General features: G+C 44.6%; 1 long non-coding RNA gene across 1 annotated transcript in view; it reads left to right on the top strand.

Moving 5' to 3' along the window:
- Positions 1 to 1,190: 1,190 nt before the first annotated feature.
- LOC129639420 (uncharacterized) overlaps positions 1,191 to 21,822 on the top strand; it is a 48,234-nt gene continuing 27,602 nt past the window's right edge. The window contains exons 1-3 of the long non-coding RNA XR_008708397.1: positions 1,191 to 1,276; positions 12,025 to 12,144; positions 21,584 to 21,667. This is a non-coding gene — a long non-coding RNA (uncharacterized LOC129639420). The remainder of the gene's footprint in view (positions 1,277 to 12,024; positions 12,145 to 21,583; positions 21,668 to 21,822) is intronic.

Here is a 21,822-nt window from a genome sequence, read left to right as displayed (position 1 = left end):
CCCCGTATCCGAAGTCAGGGGCGGCAATGCTAGGAGCTACCTCACGTCCTAGGTCAGGGCCGGAGACGAGAGGAGCTACCCCGCGTCCGAGATCAGGGGCTTTGAGAAGAGGAGCTACCTGGCTTCCGAGTTCAGGAAGTGCGGCCGAGTTGTGTTACTACGTGTCCGAGGTCAGGTAGGGGGGGCCGAGAGGAGTTATTCCGCGTTCGAGGTCAGGGGCGGCGGCCGGGAGGAGCTACCCCACACCCCCAAGCCCGAGGCCAGGGGTGGCGGCCGGGAGGAGCAACCACACGTCCAAGGTGCCGAGGCTGTGCGGGCACAGGAAGTCCTCGAGGAGCTTCTGGGTAGAGTTTCCTACAAAACAGCAGCTGCTCCATTCTGTTTCATGGCACCAGTGCATGTTTCGGTCGAAAATGCTCAATAGGATACACCATGCTGAGCTTTGTATGCAGCATAATGGTGGAGATGCAAGTGTGTGTGTTTCTCCTATGGTAAAGGCTTGAAGATACTGGCGTTTCCCCGGTCTCAGGAATCTTCTGTGTGATTTCATTAGTCTCTGATTTCTAGTGGTGGAGCTGATGTGTCCCTTGTGTGCTTGCCATGATGTCATGAGGTTCTGTGGAGCCACATGGATCCCTGCATTTTGAGAAGCCTTTGAATACTGAAATATTCCCCATAGCATGAGTAGCTAAGCTATGATATAGAAAATGGAAACACACAACATATTAGAAAAATAAGAGGAGGGAGAAAAACTAAAGGGAGTCAGTTTTTACCCATGGTACCTCTCATCCTTGTGCATTTATGCATAGAACACAGAAAGAGACCCCGAGAGAGGTGCAAACCATGTTGCTGGGCCATGAGTCTACTTTCTAGTTCCACGACTCAATGTTGGGTGTCGTTCTCACTTAAAGAAGTGTGAACACAGCCTTACTGGGTGGAGGAATACCTAAGTGCATCACCGTTCCTCGAGGCCTTGGAATTTGAAATGGTGTGCGGCTCCAGGTGATATTATTCCCAGGTATCAGGTAGTTCTGGCAGCCACAGACCTGTCAAACATCCCTAGATTTTGATCCCAGTTATTCAGATGTGAAAATGTGAACACGTATCATGTAGAGAATGGAAGGTAAATGTTACTGGAATCACATTCACCTTGCTTGCTGATCATTTACCCTATGTTCCCATATTTCTCCAGATACATGTCAACCAGCTGAAGCGCTTGTCAAGAAGAAGAGGTGCATGTTGGATGTCAGTCTGTCCATGATGTCAAGAGAAATGGGTAAATCTTTGTTGCAGCATCGGGATATGATGAGCAAAGGCATGTGTGGGTGTGAATGTGAAAGGGCAGTCTTCTACCCGGAAGCTCTGCTGTGTGCAGTGCCATGCCCATTCAGGTGCAGTTCATGTACAATTGGTGTACTGTGCCTCGAATGGGTATTGTAAGGCTCACAAGATCGTCATTTGTGGTGGATCTGGACCAGAGATGTGGATGGATTGGTGGGTTTCACTCCGTTGTCTGCCTTTACACCGTAATTACCTGGGGAGTCATCTTTGGCTGACGCATCCTCAGGATTATTTCAACGGTCCTATCTGCACTATGTGAACACAAGTATTTTATAAAAGTCAAGATGATACCTAAGAGGAGAAGTGAGTAATACAAGAGGGCTCCTCCCTCTGTCTCGGAATTCATACATATCAAGAAGCCATAGAGTCGTGGATGATGGATACCTATTGAAGGAGGGAATCATGTTACAATAAGCAGGTGAATCTTCTCTAGGGGTCTGGATCTATATGGCGAGCAGCCTATAGAATGCAGCGGGCGGAGTGATCACAGTTGCCTGTAAGAGGGCCTGGAGACTTGGGTTAATCCGTATTTGAGACCTGTGCTGTTTGCAGTGCCCTGCCTAGAGGAGAACAGATCATGTATACCTCAACTACACATTCCCTGCCTTTGTAGAATGAGCCTCACTGGAAACATGATTTTGGCCTGCCCTTGGAGCAGTTCTAGTTTTGGAGCTGCATGGCTCTGTGGGCTGCTTCCCATGATATCTTGTGGGTCCGGGGAGCCAGCCGTTTTGCAGGCCTTGTGAGGGTGCTTCCAGTGCTTGAGCATTCCTAATAGTTTCAGCACCTACAGGTTAGATAATGGAATCGCACTTCCTAGTAGAAAAGGAACTAAAAACGAGTGCGCTTTTATCCAAGCTATCTCATCCTGGTACAGATACACTTAGGTCAGGTGATGAGATCCTGTGAGAGGGGTGATCCAGGTTTGATAGTCGTGGTCAACTTTTTCTAGGGGCATGGATAAATGTTGGGGGTAGTCAGCACTTAAAGAACCTGTAATCAGAGGCTTCCTGAGTAGAGTAATGTGCAATGATATCACCATGACTGGTAGGCCACGGACAGTGGATGGGTGTGGTGCTCCAGGTGATATTAGTCCAAGACATCAGGAGGGCCAGGAAGCCACCTAGGTGACAAACATACCTCGATCATGATCTCAGTAGTCCACATCTGAAAATGTGACTATGTGTAATGCAGAGAATGTAAAAATTATTGCTACTAGAATCACATTTACCTTGATTGTTGTGCATTTTCCTGTGTTCACAGATATCCCTAGATAAGGTGTAGATCAGCTGAACATATCCTCGAGGAGAGGACTTGCAGTTTGGATGACAGAGGATCAATGTTTTGATGGTGGTTGGATATATGTTTGTTGTAGCATCAGAATATGCATGATGTGAAGCAGTATGTGTGAATGTCAGGGTGAAAGGTCATGTTGTCCTCCTGCAAGTCCTCCTGCGTGCTCCGCCCTGCCCAGATAGGTTGAGTTCACCTAGGTGCTGTCCAGGTAGAGTAATGCTCACAAAACATCCTTTGTGGCGGCCCCTGGACGAGTGGCTTGCAGGGAGTCGCAGGAGTCCTTGAGCTGCCTGCCTTGTCATAATGACCCTTGAGTCATCTGTGCCTCTACCATGCTTGGGACCATTTCATTCATCTTCTCCTCACCGTGTGCCCACAGACACCGTACAGAGGGAAAGAAGTACATATTTGGAGAAGAGAGAAAGTAAGATGCTGCTCTTCTCACTCTTCACTCCAATATATGTCAAACAAGCATAGGGTTGTGAAGAGGGGACAGGCACTCAAGGAGGGATAATGATGAAAATCAGCTCGTTGTCATGTCCAGTGGCTGGAAATATCCTGAGTACAGTCATGGGCGTGATGGGGAGAGAGGTCGTAGCTGCTTCTCAGAGAGAGCAGGGGCTTGGGTAGATCCTCCACGGAGAGCCCTTTGGGGTAGTTCAGTTCAGTTCAGTTCAGTTGCTCAGTCGTGTCCGATTCTTTGTGACGCCATGAAGCACAGCAAGCCATGCCTCCCTGTCCATCACCGAATCCTGGAGTTCACCCAGACTCAAGTCCATCGTGAAGAAGGCAATGGCATCCCTCTCCAGTACTCTTGCCTGGAAAATCCCATGGACAGAGGAGCCTGGTTGGCTGCAGTCCATAGGGTCTCTAAGAGTCGGACACGACTGAATGACTTCACTTTCACTTTTCACTTTCATGCACTGGAGAAGGAAATGGCAGCCCACTCCATTGTTCTTGCCTGGAGAATCCCAGGCACGGGAGAGCCTGGTGGGCTGCCATCTATGGGATCATGCAGAGTCGGACACCACTGACGTGACTGAGCAGCAGCGTGTCCATTGAGTCAGTGATACCATCTAGCCATCTCATCCTCTGTCGTGCCCTTCTCCTCCTCCCCCTAATCCCTCTCATCATCTGAGTCTTTTCCAATGAGTCAACTCTTCGCATTAGGTCACCAAAATACTGGAATTTCAGCTTTAGCAGCATTCCTTCCAAAGAAATCCCAGGGCTGATCTCCTTCAGAATGGACTGCTTGGATCTCCTTGCAGTCCAAGGGACTCTCAAGAGTCTTCTCCAAAGCCACAGTTCAAAAGCATCAATTCTTCGGTGCTCAGCCTTCTTCACAGTCCAACTCTCACATCCATACACGACCATAGGAAAAACCCTAGCCTTGACTAGACGATCCTATGTTGGCAAAGTAATGTCTCTGCCTTTGAATATGCTTTCTAGGTTGGTCATAACTTTCCTTCTAAGATGTAAGTGTCTTTTAATTTCATGGCTGCAATCACCATCTGAAGTGATTTTGGAGCCCCCCAAAATAAAGTCTGACACCGTTTCCACTGTTTCCCCATGTATTTCCCATGAAGTGATGGGGCCGGATGCCATGATGTTCGTTTTCTGAATGTTGAGCTTTAAGCCAAATTTTTCACTCTCCCCTTTCACTTTCATCAAGAGACTTTTTAGTTCCTCTTTACTTTCTGCCATAAGGGTGCTGTCATCTGCCTATGTGATTTTATTGATATTTCTCCCCGCAATCTTGATTCCAGCGTGTGCTTCTTCCAGTCCAGACTTTCTCATGATGTACTCTGCATAGAAGTTAAATAAGCAGGGTGACAATATGCAGCCTTGACGTACTCCTTTTCCTCTTTGGAACCAGTCTGTTGTACCATGTCTAGTTCTTAATGTTGCTTCCTGACCTGCATACAAATTTCTCAAAAGGCAGGTCATGTGGTCTGTTATTTTATCTCTTTCAGTATTTTCCACATTTTATTGTGATCCACACTGTCAAAGGCTTTGTCATAGTCAGTAAAGCAGAAATACATATTCTTCTGGAACTCTCTTGCTTTTTCCACGATCCAGCAGATTTTGGCAATTTGATCTCTTGTTCCTCTGCCTTTTCTAAAACAAGCTTGAACATCAGGAAGTTCTATGTTCTCATGTTGCTGAAGTTTGGCTTGGAGAATTTTGAGCATTACTTTACTAGCCTTTGAGATGAGTCAATTGTATGGTAGTTTGAGCATTCTTTGATATTTTCTGTCTTTGAGATTGGAATGAAAACTAACCTTTTCCTGTCCTATGGTGACTGCTGAGCAACTGGCGCACTATTCCCAGGCATCTGCCCCCAGCCCACTAAGTGAGGCCATGAGGAGCTACCCCACGTCCGAGGTCGGGGGCTGTGACGAGAGAGCTACACAGCATCTGAGGTCAGGGGGTGCCGCCGAGAGGAGTTACCCTGTGTCCAAGGTCGGAGGGGCGGCTGAGAGGAGCTACCCTGCCTCCGAGGTCAGGGGTTGTGGCCAGGAGGAGCTACCCCACGCCTAATGCCAGGAGCGGCAGCCGGGAGGAGCAAACACACATCTAAGGAGCTGAGGCTGTGTGGGAGGCAGAAGGGCCTAGAGGAACATCTGGGTAGAGTTCCCTATAAAATAGCAGCTGCTCCAATCTGTTTCATGGCACCAGTGCATGTTTCGGTTGAAAATGCTCAGTAGGACACACCATACTGACCTTTGTATGCAGCGTAATGGTGGAGATCAAGTGTGTTTGTTTCTGCTATGGAAAAGCCATGAAGACACTAGCGTTCCCCCCGTCTCAGGAATCTTGAGAGTGATTTCATTAGTCTCTGATTTCTAGTGGTGGAGCTGATGTGTCCCTTGTGTGCTTTCCATGATGTCATGAGGTTCTGTGGAGCCACATGGATCCCTACATTTTGAGAATCCTTTGAATACTGAAATGTTCCCGATAGCACGAGTATCTATAATTTACAAAATGGAAACACACAACATATTAGGGAAAAAAAAAGAGAGAAAAAAAACTAAAAGGAGTTGGTTTTTACCCATGGTACCTCATACTTGTCAGATACCCATAGAACATGGAAAGAGACCCTCAAAGAGGTGCAAACTAAATTGCTGGGCCATGGGTCAACTTTCTAGTTCCACGACTCAATGTTGGGTGTCGTCCTCACTTAAAGAAGTGTAAACACAGCCTTGCTAGGTAGAAGAATACTTAAGTGCATCACCATTCCTGGTAGCCTTGGAAGTTGAATTGGTGTGCGGCTCCAGGTGATATTATTACAAGGTATTGAGTGGTCCCTGGAAACCACAGATCTCTCAAACATCCCTAGATTTTTATCCCAGTTGTTCAGATCTGAAAATGTGAACACATTAATGTAGAGCAATTAAAGGTAAATGATACTAGAATCACATTCTCCTTGCTTGCTGATCATTAAACCTATGTTCCCATATTTCTCCAGATACCTGTAGACCAGCTGAAGCGATTCTCAAGGAAGAGAGGTGCAGGTTGGATGACAGTCTGTCCATGATTTCAAGAAAAATGGGTAAATATTTTTGTAGCATCAGGATATGCTTAGTAAAGGTATGTGTGGGTGTGAATGTGAAAGGGCAATCTTCCACTCGGAAGCTCTACTGTGTTCAATGCCCTACCCATCCAGGTGCAGTTCATGTAGAATTGGTGTACTGTTCCTTGAATGGGTAATGTAAGGCTCACAAGAACCTCATTTTTGGTGGATCTGGACCAGTGATGTATATGGATTTGTAGGTATCACTCTGCTGTGTGCCTTTATACCGTAATAACCTGGGGAATCATCTGTGGCTGATGCATCCTCAGGATTATTTCAATTTTCCTATCTGCACTATGTGAACTCAAAGATTTTTCAAAAGTCAAGATGATTCCTAAGGAAGAAGTGAAAATAATAGAAGTCTTCTCTCTCTCGGGTTTCATATATCAAAAAGTCATAGAGACGTGGATGTTGCATACCTATTGAAGGAGGGATTAAGTTTACAATAGGTAAGTGAATATTCTCTAGGGTTCTGGATCTACATTGTGAGCAGCCTATAAATTCAGTGGGCAGATTGCTCATAATTGCAAGTACCACTGCTTGGCATCTTGGGTTAATGCATTTTTGAGATCTCTGCTGTGTTCAATGCCCTGCCAGGAGAAGAACAGATCATGTATACCTTGACTATACATTCCCTGTCTTTGTAGAATGAGCCTCACTCGGAACATGATTTTTGCCTGACCTTGGAGCAGTTCTAGTTTTGGAGCTGCATGGCTCTGTGGGCTGCTTCGCATGATATCTTGTGGGTCCAGGGAGCTAGCCGGTTCGTAGGCCTTTTGAGGGTGCTTCCAGTGCTTGAGTATTCCTGACAGCATCAGCACCTAAGGTTAGATAATGCAATCGCACTTCCTAGTAGAAAAGGAACTAAACAGAGTAAGCTTTTATCCAAGCTATCTCATCCTGGTACAGATGCACTTAGGTCAGGTGATGAGGTCCTTTGAGAGGGGTTATCCACGTTTGATAGTCGTGGTCAACGTTTTCTAGGTGCATATATAAATGTTGGGTGTAGTCAGCACTTAAAGAACCTGTAATCAGAGGCTTCCTGAGTAGAGTAATGTGCAATGATATCACCATGACTGGTAGGCCATGGAAAATGGATGGGTGTGGGGCTCCAAGTGATATTAGTCCAAGACATCAGGAGGGCCAGGATGCCACCTAGGTGATAAACATACCTCGATTATGATCTCAGTAGTCCACATGTGAAAATATAACTATGTGTAATGTAGAGAATGGAAAAATTAATGGTATTAGAATCACATTAACCTTGATTGTTGTGCATTTACCTGTTTTCACATATATCTCTAGATATGTGTAGACCAGCTTAACATATCCTCAAGGAGAGGAAATACAGGTTGGATGACAGCAGATCAGTGATTTGATGGTGATTGTATATATGTTTGTTGTAGCATCAGAATATGCATGATGTACAGCAATATGTGTGGATGTTAGGGTGAAAGGGCAAGTTCTCCTCCTGCAAGTCCTCCTGGGTGAACTGCCCTGCCCTGATAGGTTGAGTGCACTTAGGTGCTGTGTGAACTGGACAGTCTAGGTTGAGTAACACTCACAAAACATCTTTTGTGGTGGCCTCTTAATGAGTGGCCTGCATGGAATCCCAGGAGTCCTTGAGCTGCCTGCCTTGATGTCATAATGACCCTTGACTCATCTGTGCCTATACCATCCTGAGGACAATTTCATTCATCCTCTCCTCGCAATGTGACCACAGACATCATACAGAGGGAAAGAAGTACATATTTGGAAAAGAGAGAAAGTAAAGATGCTGTTTTTCACACTCTTCACTCCCATATAACTCAAACAAGCATAGGTTTGTGAAGAGTGGACAGGCACTTAGGGAGGGATGTTGATGAAAATCATCTCCTTGTTATCTCCAGGGGCTGAAAATATCCTGAGTGCAGTCATAGGCATGATGGGGAGAGAGGTCGTAGCTGCTTCTCAGAAAGAGCAGGGGCTTTGCTAGCTCCTCCACAGAGAGCACTTCTGGGTGGATTTCCCTGTAAAACAGGAGCTGCTCCATTCTGCTTCATGGCACCAGTGCATGTTTCGATCGAAAATGCTCCATAGGACACACTGTGCTGACTTTTGTATGCAGAATAATGGTGGAAATCCAAGTACATTTGTTTCTGCTATGGTAAAGCTATGAAGACACTGGCGTTCCCCTGGTCTCAGGAATCTTCAGTGTGAATTCATTAGTCTCTGATTTCTAGCAATGGAGCTGATGTGTCCCTTGTGTGCTTGCCGTGATGTCATGAGGTTCTGGGGAGCCACATGGATCCCTACATTTTGAGAAGCCTTTGAATACTGAAATATTCCCGATAGCATGAGTACCTATAATTTAGAAAATGGAAACACACAACATATTAGGAAAAAATAAGAGAGAGAGAGACAGAAAAAAACTAAAGGGAGTCAGTTTTTACCCACTGTACCTCATCCTAGTGCAGATATGCAGAGAACAGGGAAAGAGACCCTGAGAGTGGTGCAAACCATGTTGCTGGGCCATGGGTCAACTTTCTAGTTTGACGACTCAACGTTGGGTGTTGTCCTCACTTAAAGAAGTGTGAACACAGCTTTCCTGGGTAGAATAATAGTTAAGTGCATCACCATTCCTGGTGGCCTTGGAAGTTGAATGGGTGTGCAGCCCAGGTGATATTATTCCAAGGTATGGGATATTCCCTGTAAGCCACAGACCTGTCAAACATCCCTAGATTTTGATCCCAGTTGTTCAGATCTGAAAATGTGAACACGTTAATGTAGAGGATGGAAAGGTAAATGCTACTAGAATCACATTCACCTTGCTTGCTGATCATTTAACCTATGTTCCCTTATTTCTCGAGATACCTGTAGACCAGCTGAAGGGATTCTCAAGGAAGAGAGGTGCAGGTTAGGTGACAGTCTGTCCATGATTTCAAGAAAAATTGGTAAATCTTTGTTGCAGCATCAAGATATGAGTAAAGGTATGTGTGGGTGTGAATGTGAAAGGGCAATCTTCCACCCAGAAGCTCTGCTTTGTGCAGTGGCCTGCCCATCCAGGTGCAGTTCACGTACAATTGGTGTACTGTTCCTTGAATGGGTAGTGTAAGGCTCACAAGAACCTCATTTGTGGTTGATCTGGACCAGTGATGTAGATGGATTGGTAGGTTTCACTCTGCTGTGTGCCTTTATACCGTAATAACCTGGGGAATCATCTGTGTCTGACGCATCCTCAGGATTATTTCAATTGTCCTATCTGCACTATGTGAACTCAAAGATTTTTCAAAAGTCAAGGTGATTCCTAAGAGGAGAAGTTAAAATACGAGAAGTCTTTTCTTTCCCTCTCTCAGGTTTCATACATATCAAGAAGGCATAGAGACGTGGATGTTGCATACCTATTGAAGGGGGGATTCAGGTTACAATAGGTAGGTGCATATTCTCTAGGGTTCTGGATCTATATTGTGAGCAGCCTATAGAATACAGTGAGTGGATTGATCATAATTGCCTGTATGATTGCCTGGAGTCTTGGGTTAATCCGTATTTGAGATCTCTGCTGTTTGCAATACCCTGCCTAGAAGAGAACAGATCATTTATACCTCGAATACACATTCCCTGTTTTTGTAGAATGATCCTCACTCGGAACATGATTTTTGCCTGACCTTGGAGCAGTTCTAGTTTTGGAGCTGCATGGCTCTGTGGGCTGCTTCCCATGATATCCTGTGGGTCCAGGAAGCCAGGCAGTTTGTTGGCCTTATGACAGTGTTTCCAGTGCTAGAGTATTCCTAATAGCGTCAGCACCTACAGGTTAGATAATGGAATCACATTCTTAGTAGTAAAGGAACTAAACAGAGTGAGCTTTTATCCAGGCTATCTCATCCTGGTATAGATACATTTAGGTCAGGTGATAAGGTCCTGTGAGAGGGGTGATCCACGTTTGATAGTCGTGGTCAAATTTTTCTAGGTACATAGATAAATGTTGGGTGTATTCAAAACTTAAAGAACCTGTAATCAGAGGCTTCCTGAGTAGAGTAATGTGTAATAATATTACCATGACTGGTAGGCCACGGACAGTGGATGGGTGTGGGGCTCCAGGTGATATTAGTCCAAGACATCAGGAGGGCCAGGAAGCCACCTAGGTGACAAATATACCTGGATTATGATCTCAGTAGTCCACATCTGAAAATGTGACTTTGTGTAATGTAGAGAATAGAAAATTTAATGCTACTAGAATCACATTCACATTGATTGTTGTGCATTTACCTGTGTTCACACATATCTCTACATATGTGTAGAGCAGCTGAACATATACTCAAGGAGAGGAAATGCAGGATGGATGACAGAAGATCAATGTTTTGATGGTGGTTGGATATATGTTTGTTGTAGCATCAGAATATGCATGATGTGAAGCAGTATGTGTGGATGTTAAGGTGAAAGGGCAAGTGCTCCTCCTGCAAGTCCTCCTGGGCGTGGTGCCCTGCCCAGATATGTTGAGTTCACCTAGGTGCTGTGGGAACCGGACTGTCTAGGTAGAGTAACACTCACAAAACATCTCTGTGGTGGCTTCTGGACCATTGGCGTGCCTGGAGTTGCAGGAGTCCTTGAGCTGCTTCCCTTGATGTCATAATTACCCTTGAGGCATCTGTGCCTCTACCATCCTCAGGAGGATTTCATTCGTCCTCTCCTCAAAATGTGACCACAGACACAATACAGAGGGAAAGAAGTACATATTTGGGAAGAGAGAAATTAAAGATGTGCCTTTCTCACTCTTCACTCCCATATATCTCAAACAAGCATAGGGTTGTGAAGAGTGGACAGCCACTCAGGGAGGGATGAGGGTGAAAATCTGCTCTTTGTTATGTCCATGGGCTGGAAATATCCTGATTGCAGTCATGGGCGTGATGGGGAGAGAGGTTGTAGCTGCTTCTTAGAGAGAGCAGGGGCTTGGGTAGATCCTCCACGGAGAGCCCTCCTGTGTAGAGTTCCCTATACAACAGGATCTGCTCCATTCTGTTTTTTGGCACCAGTGCATGTTACGGTCGAACATTCTCAGAGCATACACGTGCTGGCCTTTGTATGCAGCATAATGGTGAAGATCGAGTGTGTTTCTTTCTGCTGTGGAAAAGCCATGAAGATACTGGTTCCCCTGGTCTCAGGAATCTTCAGTGTGATTTCATTAGTCTCTGATTTCTAGTGGTGGAGCTCATGTGTCCCTTTCGTGCTTGCCATGATGTCATGAGTTTCTGGGGAGCCACATGGATCCCTACATTATGAGAATCCTTTGAATACTGAAATATTCCCAATAGCATGAGTAGCTATGATTCAGAAAATGGAAATACACAAGATATTAGGAAAAAAAAAAAAGAGAGAAAGAGAACAAAACCAAAAGGAGTCAATTTTTACCCATGGTAGCTTATCGTTGTGCAGATATGCACAGAACACAGAAAGAGACCCTGAGAGAGGTGCAAACCATGTTGCTGGGTAATGGGTCAACTTTCTAGTTCCACGACTCAATGCTGGGTGTCGTCCTGAGTTAAAGAAGTGTGAATACAACCTTCCTGGGTAGAAGAATACTTAAGTGCATCACCATTCCTCGAGGCTTTGGATGTTGAATGTGTACGCGGTTCCAGGTGATATTATTCCAAAGTATCGGTTAGTCCTGAAAGCCACAGAACTGTTAAAAATCTCTAGATTTTGATCCCAGTTGTTCAGATATGAAAATGTGAACTTGTATAATGTAGACGATGAAAAGGTAAATGCTACTAGAATCACATTCACCTTGCTTGCTGATCATTTAACCTATGTTCCCATATTTCTCCCCATATCTGTAGACCAGCTGAAGCGATTCTCAAGGAGAAGAGGTGCATGTTGGATGTCAGTCTGTCCATGATTTCAAGAGAATCAGTAAATCTTTGTTGCAGCATCGGAATCTCGGAATCTCATAAGCAAAGGTATGTGTGATTGTGAATATGAAAGGGCAGTCTTCCACCTGGAATCTGTTCTGTGTGCAGTGCCCTGCCCATCCAGGTGCAGTTCACGTACAATTGGTGTACTGTGCCTTGAATGGGTATTGTAACGCTCACAGAACATCATTTGTGGTGGATCTGGACCAGAGATGTGGATGGATTGGTAGGTTTCACTCTGGTGTCTGCCTTATCATAATAACCTGGGGAGTCATCTTTGGCTGATGCATCCTCAAGATTATTTCAGTTGTCCTATCTACACAATGTTTACACAAATATTTTTTAAAAGTCAAGATGTTACCCAAGAGGAGAAGTGAGTTATACTAGAGGTCTTCTCTCTGTATGTCCGAATTCATACATATCAAGAAGGCATAGAGACGTGGATGATAGATAACTATTGAAGGAGGGATTCAGGTTACAATATGTAGGTGAATCCTCTCTAGGTTTCTGGATCTATATTGTGAGTAGCCTATAGAATGCAGTGGGCAAATTGATGATAATTGCCTGTATAAATGCCTGGAGTCCTGGGTTAATCCATGTTTGAGATCTGTGCTGTTTGCAATGCCCTGCCTAGAGAAGAACAGATCATGTATAGCTCGACTACACATTCCCTGCCTTTGTAGAATGAGCCTCACTCGGAACATGATTTTGGCCTGCCCTTGGAGCAGTTCTATTTTGGAGCTGCATGGCTCTGTGGGCTGCTTCCCATGATATCTTGTGGGTCCAGGGAGCCAGCCTGTTTGTTGACCTTTTACAGTGCTTCCAGTGCTTGAGTATTCCTATAGCATCAGCACCTACAGGTTAGATAATGGAATCGCACTTCCAAGTAGAAAAGGAACTAAACAGAGGGGGCTTTTATCCAAGCTCTCTCATCCTGGTACAGATACACTTAGGTCAGGTGATGAGATCCTGTTAGAGAGATGATCCACATTTGATAGATGTGGTCAACTTTTTCTAGAAGGGAATCAAACTTCCTAGTAGAAAAGGAACTAAACAGAGTGAGCTTTTATCCAAGCTATCTCATCCTGGTATACATACACTTAGGTCAGGTGATGAGATCCTGTGAGAGGGGTGATCCACGTTTGATAGCCGTGGTCAACTTTTTCTAGGTGCATAGATAAATGTTGAGTGTAATAAACACTTAAAGAACCTGTACTCTGAGGCTTCTGAGTAGAATAATGTACAACGATATCACCATGCCTGGTAGACCACGGACAGTGGATGGATGTGGGGCTCCAGATGATACTAGTCCAAGACATCAGGAGGGCCAGGAAGCCACCTAGGTGACAAACATACCTCGATTATGATCTCAGTAGTCCACATCTGAAAATGTGACTATGTGTAATGTAGAGAATGAAAAGATTAATGCTACTAGAATCACTTTCGCCTTGATTGTTTTCCATTTACCTTTGTGCACACATATCTCTAGAGATGTGTAGACAAGGTGAACGTATCCTCAAGGAGAGGAGATCCAGGTTGGATGACAGAGCATCAATGTTTTGATGGTGGTTGGATATATGTTGGTTGTAGAATCAGAATATGCATGATGTGCAGCAGTATGTGTGGATGTTAGGGTGAAAGGGCAAGTGCTCCTCCTACAAGACCTCCTGGGTGCACTGCCCTGCCAAAATAGGTTTTGTGCACTTAGATGCTGTGTGAATGGGACTTTCTAGGTAGAGTAAAGGTGACAAAACATCTTTTTGGTGGCCTCTAGAGGAGTGTAGTGGGTGGAGTCACCGGAGTCCTTGAGATGCCTGCTTTGATGTCGTAATGACCCTTGAGTTATCTGTGCCTCTACCATTCTTGGGACGATTTCATTAGTCCTCTCCTCACTATGTGACCACAGACACCACATATTTTGAGAAGAGAGAAAGTAAAGATGCTGCTTTTCACACTCTTCACTCCCGTATATCTCAAACTTGTATAGGGTTGTGAAGAGTGGACAGGCACTTAGGGAGGGATGAGGATGAAAATCAGCTTGTTGTTATCTTCGATGGCTGGAAATATCCTGAATGCATTCATGGGCATGATGGGGAGAGAGGTCGTAGCTGCTTCTCAGAGAGAGCAGGGGCTTGGCTATATCCTCCACAGAGAGCTCTTCTGGATAGAGTTCCCTATAAAACAGGAGCTGCTCCATTCTCTTTCATGTTACCAGTGCATGTTTCTGTCGAAAATGCTCAGTAGGACACACCGTGCTGACCTTTGTATGGAGCATAATGGTGGAGATCCAAGTGTGTTTGTTTCTGCAATGGAAAAGCCATGAAGACATTGGCGTTCCCCCCGTCTCAGGAATCTTCAGTGTGATTTCATTAGTCTCTGATTTCTAGTGGTGGAGCTGATGTGTCCCTTGTGTGCTTGCTATGATGTCATGAGGTTCTGGGGAGTCACATGGATCCCTATATTTTAAGATGCCTTAGAATACTGAAATATTCCCAATAGCATGAGTAGCTATGATATAGAAAATGGAAACACACAACATATTAAGAAAAAAAAAAAGAGAGAGAGAGCAAAATCAAAAGGAGTAAATTTTTCCCATGGTACCTGATCCTTGTGCAGATACCCATAGAACATGGAAAGAGACCCAGAGAGAAGTGCAAACCATGTTGCTGGGCCATGGGTCAACTTTCTAGTTCCACGACTCAATGTTGGGTGTTGTCCTCACTTAAAGAAGTGTGAATACAGCCTTCCTGGGTAGAAGAATACTTAAGTGCATCACTATTCCTGGAGGCCTTGGAAGGTGAAATGGTGCGCGGTTCCAGGTGATATTATTCCAAGGTATCGATAGTCCCTGGAAGCCACAGACCTGTCACACATCCCTAGATTTTGATCCCAGTTGTTCAGATCTGAAAATGTGAACATGTATAATGTAGAGGATGAAAAGGTTAATGCTCCTAGAATCACATTCACCTTGCTGGCTGATCATTTAACCTATGTTGACATATTTCTCCAGATACCTGTAGACCAGCTGAAACGATTCTCAAGGAGAAAAGGTGCATGTTGATGAAAGTCTGTACATGATTTCAAGAAGAATCCGTAAATCTTTGTTGTAGCATCAGGATATGATTAGCAAATGTATGTGTGGGTGTGAATTTGAAAGGGCAATCTTCCACCTGAAAGTTCTGCTGTGTGCAGTGCCCTGCCCATCCAGGTGCAGTTCCTGTACAATTGGTGTACTGTGCCTTGAATGGGTAGTGTAAGGCTCAGAAGAACCTCATTTGTGGTGGATCTGGACCAGTGAGGTAGATGGATTGGTAGGTTTTACTCTGCTATGTGCCTTTTATACCCTAATAACCAGGGGAATCATCTGTGGCTGATGCATCCTCAGGATTATTTCAATTGTCCTATCTGTACTATGTGAACTCAAGATTTTTCAAAAGTCAAGATGATTCCTAAGAGGAGAAGTGAGACATACTAGAAGTCCTCTCTCTCTCTCAGGTTCCATACATATCAAGAAGGCATAGAGACATGTGTGATGGATACCTATTGAAGGAGGGATTCAGGGTACAATAGGTAGGTGAATATTCTCTAAGTGTCTGGATCTATATTGTGAGCAGCCTATAGAATGCAGCGGGCAGGTTGATCATAACTGCCTCTATGACTTCCTGGAGTCTTCGTTAATACGTATTTCAAATCTGTTCTGTTTGCAATGCCCTGCCTAGAGAATAACGGTTAATGTATAGTTGAATACACATTCCGTGTCCTTGTATAATGAGCCTCACAGAGAACATGATTTTGCTTGACCTTGGAGCAGTTCTAGTTTTGAATCTGCATGGGTATGTGGGCTGCTTTCCATGATATCTTGTGGATCCAGAGAGCCAGCCGTTTTGTAGGCCTTTTGAGGGTGCTTCCAGTGCTTGAGTATTCCTAATAGCATCAGCACCTACAGGTTAAATAATGGAATCACACTTCCTAGTAGAAAAGAAACTAAACAGAGTGAGCTTTTGTTCAAGCTCTCTCATCCTGGTACAGATACACTTAGGTCAGGTGATGAGATCCTATGAGAGGGTGATCCACATTTGATAGTCATGGTCAACTTTTTCTAGATGCATAGATAAATGCTGGGTGTAGTCACCACTAAAGAACCTGTAAACAGAGGTTTCCTGAGTGGAGTAATGTTTAACAATATCAACAGGACTGGTAGGCTATGGACAATGGATGAGTGTGGTGCTCCAGGTGATATTAGTCCAAAATATCGGGGGGGGGGGTGGGCAGGAAGACATCTGGGTGACAAATGTACCTCGATTATGATCTCAGTAGTCCACATCAGAAAATGTGACTATGTGTAATGTAGAGAATGGAAAAATTAATGCTACTAGAATCACATTCACCTTGATTGTTGTGTATTTACCTGTGTTCAAATATATCTCTAGATATGTGTAGACGAGCTGAACATATCCTCAAGGAGAGGAGATGCAGGTTGGATGACAGAGCATCAATGTTTTGATCATGGCTGAATATATGTTTGTTATATCATCAGAATATGCATGATGTGCAGCAGTATGTGTGGATATTAAGGTGAAAGGGCAAGTGCTCCTCCTGCAAGTCCTCCTGGGTGCAGTGCCCTGCCCAGATAGGTTGAGTTCACCTAGGTGCCATGTGAACCGAACTGTTTAGGTAGAGTAACGCTCACAAAACATCTTTGTGGTTGCTTCTGGACCATTGGCGTGCCCGGAGTCCCAGAAGTCCTTGAGCTGCCTCCTTGATGTCATAATTACCCTTTAGGCATCTGTGCCTCTACCATCCTTGGGATGATTTCATTCGTCCCCCCCTCACCATGTGACCACAGACACCATACAGAGGGAAAGTACATATTTGGAGAAGAGATAAAGTAAACATTCGTCTTTTCTCACTTGTCACTTCCATATATCTCAAACAAGCATATGGTTGTGAAGTGTGGACAGCCACTCAGAGAGGGATGAGGATGAAAATCAGCTCGGTGTTATTTCCAGGGGCTGGAAATATCCTGAGTGCAGTCATGGGCCTAATGGGAAGAGAGGTCCTTGCTGCTTCTCAGAGAGAGCAGGGGCTTGGGTAGATCCTCCATGGAGAGCCCTTCTGGGTAGAGTTCCCTATAAAACAGGAGCTGCTCCATTCTGTTTCATGTTACCAGTGCGTGTTTCAGTCAAAAATGCTGACCTTTGTATGCAGCATAATGGTGGAGATCCAGGTGTGTTTGTTTCTGCTATGGAAAAGCCATGAAGACACTGGTGTTCCCCTGGTCTCAGGAATCTTCAGTGTGATTTCATTAGTCTCTTGCTCACAGTGTAAATGCCTACTTTAGAGAAAATAAAGAATTTTCGCAGTAATGTAAATGAGAAGTCCACCTATCTTCTCCTCCGGTGCTGCTCCTCATCACTCCAGTAAGACAGAACAGAAGACCAGAACTCCGTTGAGTGATGGAGGTGTTGTATGTGCAGTGAGTGACTATGTCTCAGTTTAGGGAAATTCTTGACATCATTTAATAGGATGTGGTAGGAAGAGAGGTGAACATGACATTTGGAAGTGCCTGAAGTTGAGAGTTGGTGCTCCTACCTGAATCCACCTGTGTGCAGTGTCTTGTTTGGACAGGTTCTGAACACATAAAGTTGGTGTGAATAGTGTCTGCATAGAGTAAGGCTCGCAACAAACATCAATGTTGGTTGAGCTTAGGAGATTTCCAGTGGTGGAGCTGATGTGTCCCTTGTGTGCTTCCCATGATGTCATGAGGTTCTTGGGAGTCACATGGATCCCTACATTTTGAGAAGCCTTTAAATACTGAAATATTCCCAATAGCATGAGTAGCTATAATTTAGAAAATGTAGACACACAACATATTAGGGAAAAGAGAGAGAGAGAGAAAAAAAAAAAAGGGGGAGTCAGTTTTTACCCATGGTACTGATCCTTGTGCAGATACACATAGAACATGGAAAGAGACCCTGAGTTACAAACCATGTTACTGGGCCATGGGTCAACTTTCTAGTTCCACGACTCAATATTGGGTGTCGTCCTTACTTAAAGAAGTGTGAACACAGCCTTCCTGGTTAGAAGAATACTTAAGTGCATCAGCATTCCTGTTGGCCTTGGAAGTTGAATGGGTGTGTGGCTCCAGGTGATATTATTCCAAGGTATCATGTAGTCCCTGAAAGCCACGGACCTGTCAAACATCCCTAGATTTTGATCCCAGTTGTTCAGATCTGAAAATGTGAACTCGATAATGTAGAGGATGGAAAGGTTAAATTCTACTAGAATCACATTCACCTTGCTTGCTGATCATTTGAACTATGTTCACATATTTCTCCAGATACCTGTAGGCCAGCTGAAGCTATTCTCAAGGAGGAGAGGTGCAGGTTGCCTGACAGTCTGTCCATGATTTCAAGAAAAATCAGTAAATCTTTGTTGCTGCATCAGGATATGATTAGCAAAGGTATGTGTGGGTGTGAATGTGAAAGGCAATCTTCCACCCGGAAACTCTGCTGTGTGCAGTGCCCTGCCCATCCAGGTGCAGTTCGCATACAGTTGGTGTACTGTGCCTTGAATGGGTAGTGTAAGGCTTACAAGAACCTCATTTGTGGTGGATCTGGACCAGTGATGTAGATGGATTGTAGGTTTCACTCTGCTGTGTGCCTTTATACCATAATAACCTGGGGAGTCATCTGTGCCTGAGGCATCCTCAGGATTATTTCAATTGTCTTATCTGCACCATGTGAACTCAAAGATTTTTCAAAAGTCAAGATGATTCCTAAGAGGAGAAGTGAGAAATACTAGAAGTCTTCTCTCTCTCTCTCTCTCTCTCTCGGGTTTCATACATATCAAGAAGGCATAGATAGAAACATGGATGATGGATACCTATTGAAGGAGGGATTCAGGTTACAATAAGTAAGTGAATATTCTCTAGGTGTCTGGATCTGTATTGTGAGCAGCCTATAGAATGCAGCGGGTGGGTCGATCATAATTGCCTGTATGACTGCCTGGAGTCATCATTAATACGTATTTGAAATCTGTTCTGTTTGCAGTGCCCTGCCTAGAGAATAACAGATCATGTGTACTTGGCTACACATTCCCTGTCTTTGTAGAATGAGCCCCACAAAGAACATGATTTTTGCTTGACCTTGGAGCAGTTCTAGTTTTGGATCCGCATGGGTCTGTGGGCTGCTTTCCATGATATCTTGTGGATCCAGGGAGCCAGCCGTTTTGTAGGCATTTTGAGGGTGCTTCCCTGGTAGCTCAAAGGTTAAAGCATCCGCCTGCAATGCAGGAGACCTGGTTTCGATCCCTGGGTTGAGAACATCCCCTGGAGAAGGAAATGGCAACCCACTTCAGTATTCTTTCCTGGAAAATCCCATGGACAGAGGAGCCTGATGGGCTATAGTCCATAGGGTAGCAAAGAGTCAGACACGACTGAGCAACTTCACTTTCACTTCACTTTCCAGTGCTTGAGTATTCCTAATAGCATCAGCACCTACAGGTTAGATAATGGAATCGCACTTCCTAGTAGAAAAGAAACTAAACAGAGTGAGCTTTTGTTCAAGCTCTCTCATCCTGATACAGATACACATAGGTCAGGTGATGAGACACTGTGAGAGGGTGATCCACGTTTGATAGTCATGGTCAACTTTTTCTAGATGCATAGATACATGCTGGGTGTAGTCACCAATTAAAGTACCTGTAAACAGAGGCTTCCTGAGTAATGTGCAACAATATCAACAGGACTGGTAGGCTATGGACAATGGATGGGGGTGGGGCTCCAGGTGATATTAGTCCAAAATATCAGAGGGGGCCAGGAAGACACCTGGGTGACAAATGTACCTCAATTATGATCTCAGTAGTCCACATCAGAAAATGTGACTATGTGTAATGTAGAGAATGGAAAAATTAATGCTACTAGAATCACATTCACCTTGATTATTGTGTATTTACCTGTGTTCACATATATCTCTAGATATGTGTAGACGAGCTGAACATATCCTCAAGGAGAGGAGATGCAGGTTGGATGACAGAGGATCAATGTTTTGATGGTGGTTGAATATATGTTTGTTGTAGCATAAGAATATGCATAATGAGCAGCAGTATGTGTGGACGTTAGGGTGAAAGGGCAAGTTCTCCTCCTGCAAGACCTCCTGGGTGCAGTGCCCTGCCCAGATAGGTTGAGTTCACCTAGGTGCTGTGTGAACTGGCCTGTCTAGGTAGAGTAACGCTCACAAAACATCTCTGTGGTGGCTTCTGGACCGTTGGCATGCCCATAATCGCAGGAGTCATTGAGCTGCCTCCTTGATGTCATAATTACCCTTGAGGCATCTGTGCCTCTACCATCCTTGGGAGGATTTCATTGGTCCTCTCCTCACAATGTGACCACAGACAACGTACAGAGGGAAAGAAGTACATATTTGGAGAAGAGAGAAATTAAAGATGCGTCTTTTCTCACTCATCACTTCCATATATCTCAAACAAGCATAGGGTTGTGAAGAGTGGACAGCCACTCAGGGAGGGATGAGGATGAAAATCAGCTCGTTGTTATGTCCAGAAGCTGGAAATGTCCTGAGTGCAGTCATGGGCGTGATGGGGACAGAGGTTGTAGCTGCTCCTCAGAGAGAGCAGGGGCTTGGGTAGATCCTCCACAGAAAGCCCTTCTGGGTAGAGTTCCCTGTAAAACAGTAGCTGCTCCATTCTGTTTCATGGCACCACTGCACGTTTCTGTCGAAAATGCTCAAGAGGACACACCGTGCTGACAATTGTATGCAGCATAATGGTGGAGATCCAAGTGTGTTTGTTTCTGCTATGGAAAAGCCATGAAGACACTGGCGTTCCCCTGGTCTCAGGAATCTTCATTGTGATTTCATTAGTCTCTGATTTCTAGTGGTGGAGGTGATGTGTCCCTTGTGTGCATGCCATGATGTCATGAGGTCTGGGGAGCCACATGGATCCCTACATTTTGAGAAGCTGTTGAAGACTGAAATATTCCTGATAGCATGAGTAGCTATGATTTAGAAAAAGAGAGAGAGAGAGAAAAACTAAAGGGAGTCAGTTTTTACCCATGGTACCTCATCCTTAACAGATAAGCAAAGAACACGGAAAGAGACCCTGAGATAGGTGCAAACCATGTTGCTGGTCCGTGGGTCAACTTTCTATTTCCTCGACTCAACGTTGGGTGTCGTCCTCACTTAAAGAAGTGTGAACACAGCCTTCCTGGGTAGAAGAATGCTTAAGTGCATCACCATTCCTGGTGGCCTTGGAAGTTGAATGCGTGTGCGAGTCCAGGTGATATTATTCCAAGGTATCCTGTAGTCCCTGGAATCCACAGACCTGTCAAACATCCTTAGATTTTGATCCCAGTTGTTCAGGTCTGAAAATGTGATCCCGTATAATGTAGAGGATGGAAAGGTTAAATGCTACTAGAATCACATTCACCTTGCTTGCTGATCATTTAACCTATGCTCACATGTTTCTCCAGATACCTGTAGACCAGCTGAAATGATTCTCAAGGAGAAGAGGTGCATGTTGGATGACAGTCTGTCCATGAGTTCAAGAGAAATCGGTAAATCTTTGTTGCAGCATCAGTATATGATAAACAAAGGTATGTGGGGGTGTGAATGTGAAAGGGCAATCTTCCACCCAGAAGCTCTGCTGTGTGCAGTGGCCTGCCCATCCAGGTGCCGTTTGCGTACAATTGGTTTACTGTTCCTTGAATGG

Source organism: Bubalus kerabau, chromosome X (genome assembly GCF_029407905.1).
Source record: "Bubalus kerabau isolate K-KA32 ecotype Philippines breed swamp buffalo chromosome X, PCC_UOA_SB_1v2, whole genome shotgun sequence".
Classification (NCBI taxonomy): domain Eukaryota; kingdom Metazoa; phylum Chordata; class Mammalia; order Artiodactyla; family Bovidae; genus Bubalus; species Bubalus kerabau.
This window is presented reverse-complemented; position numbering and strand designations above follow the sequence as displayed.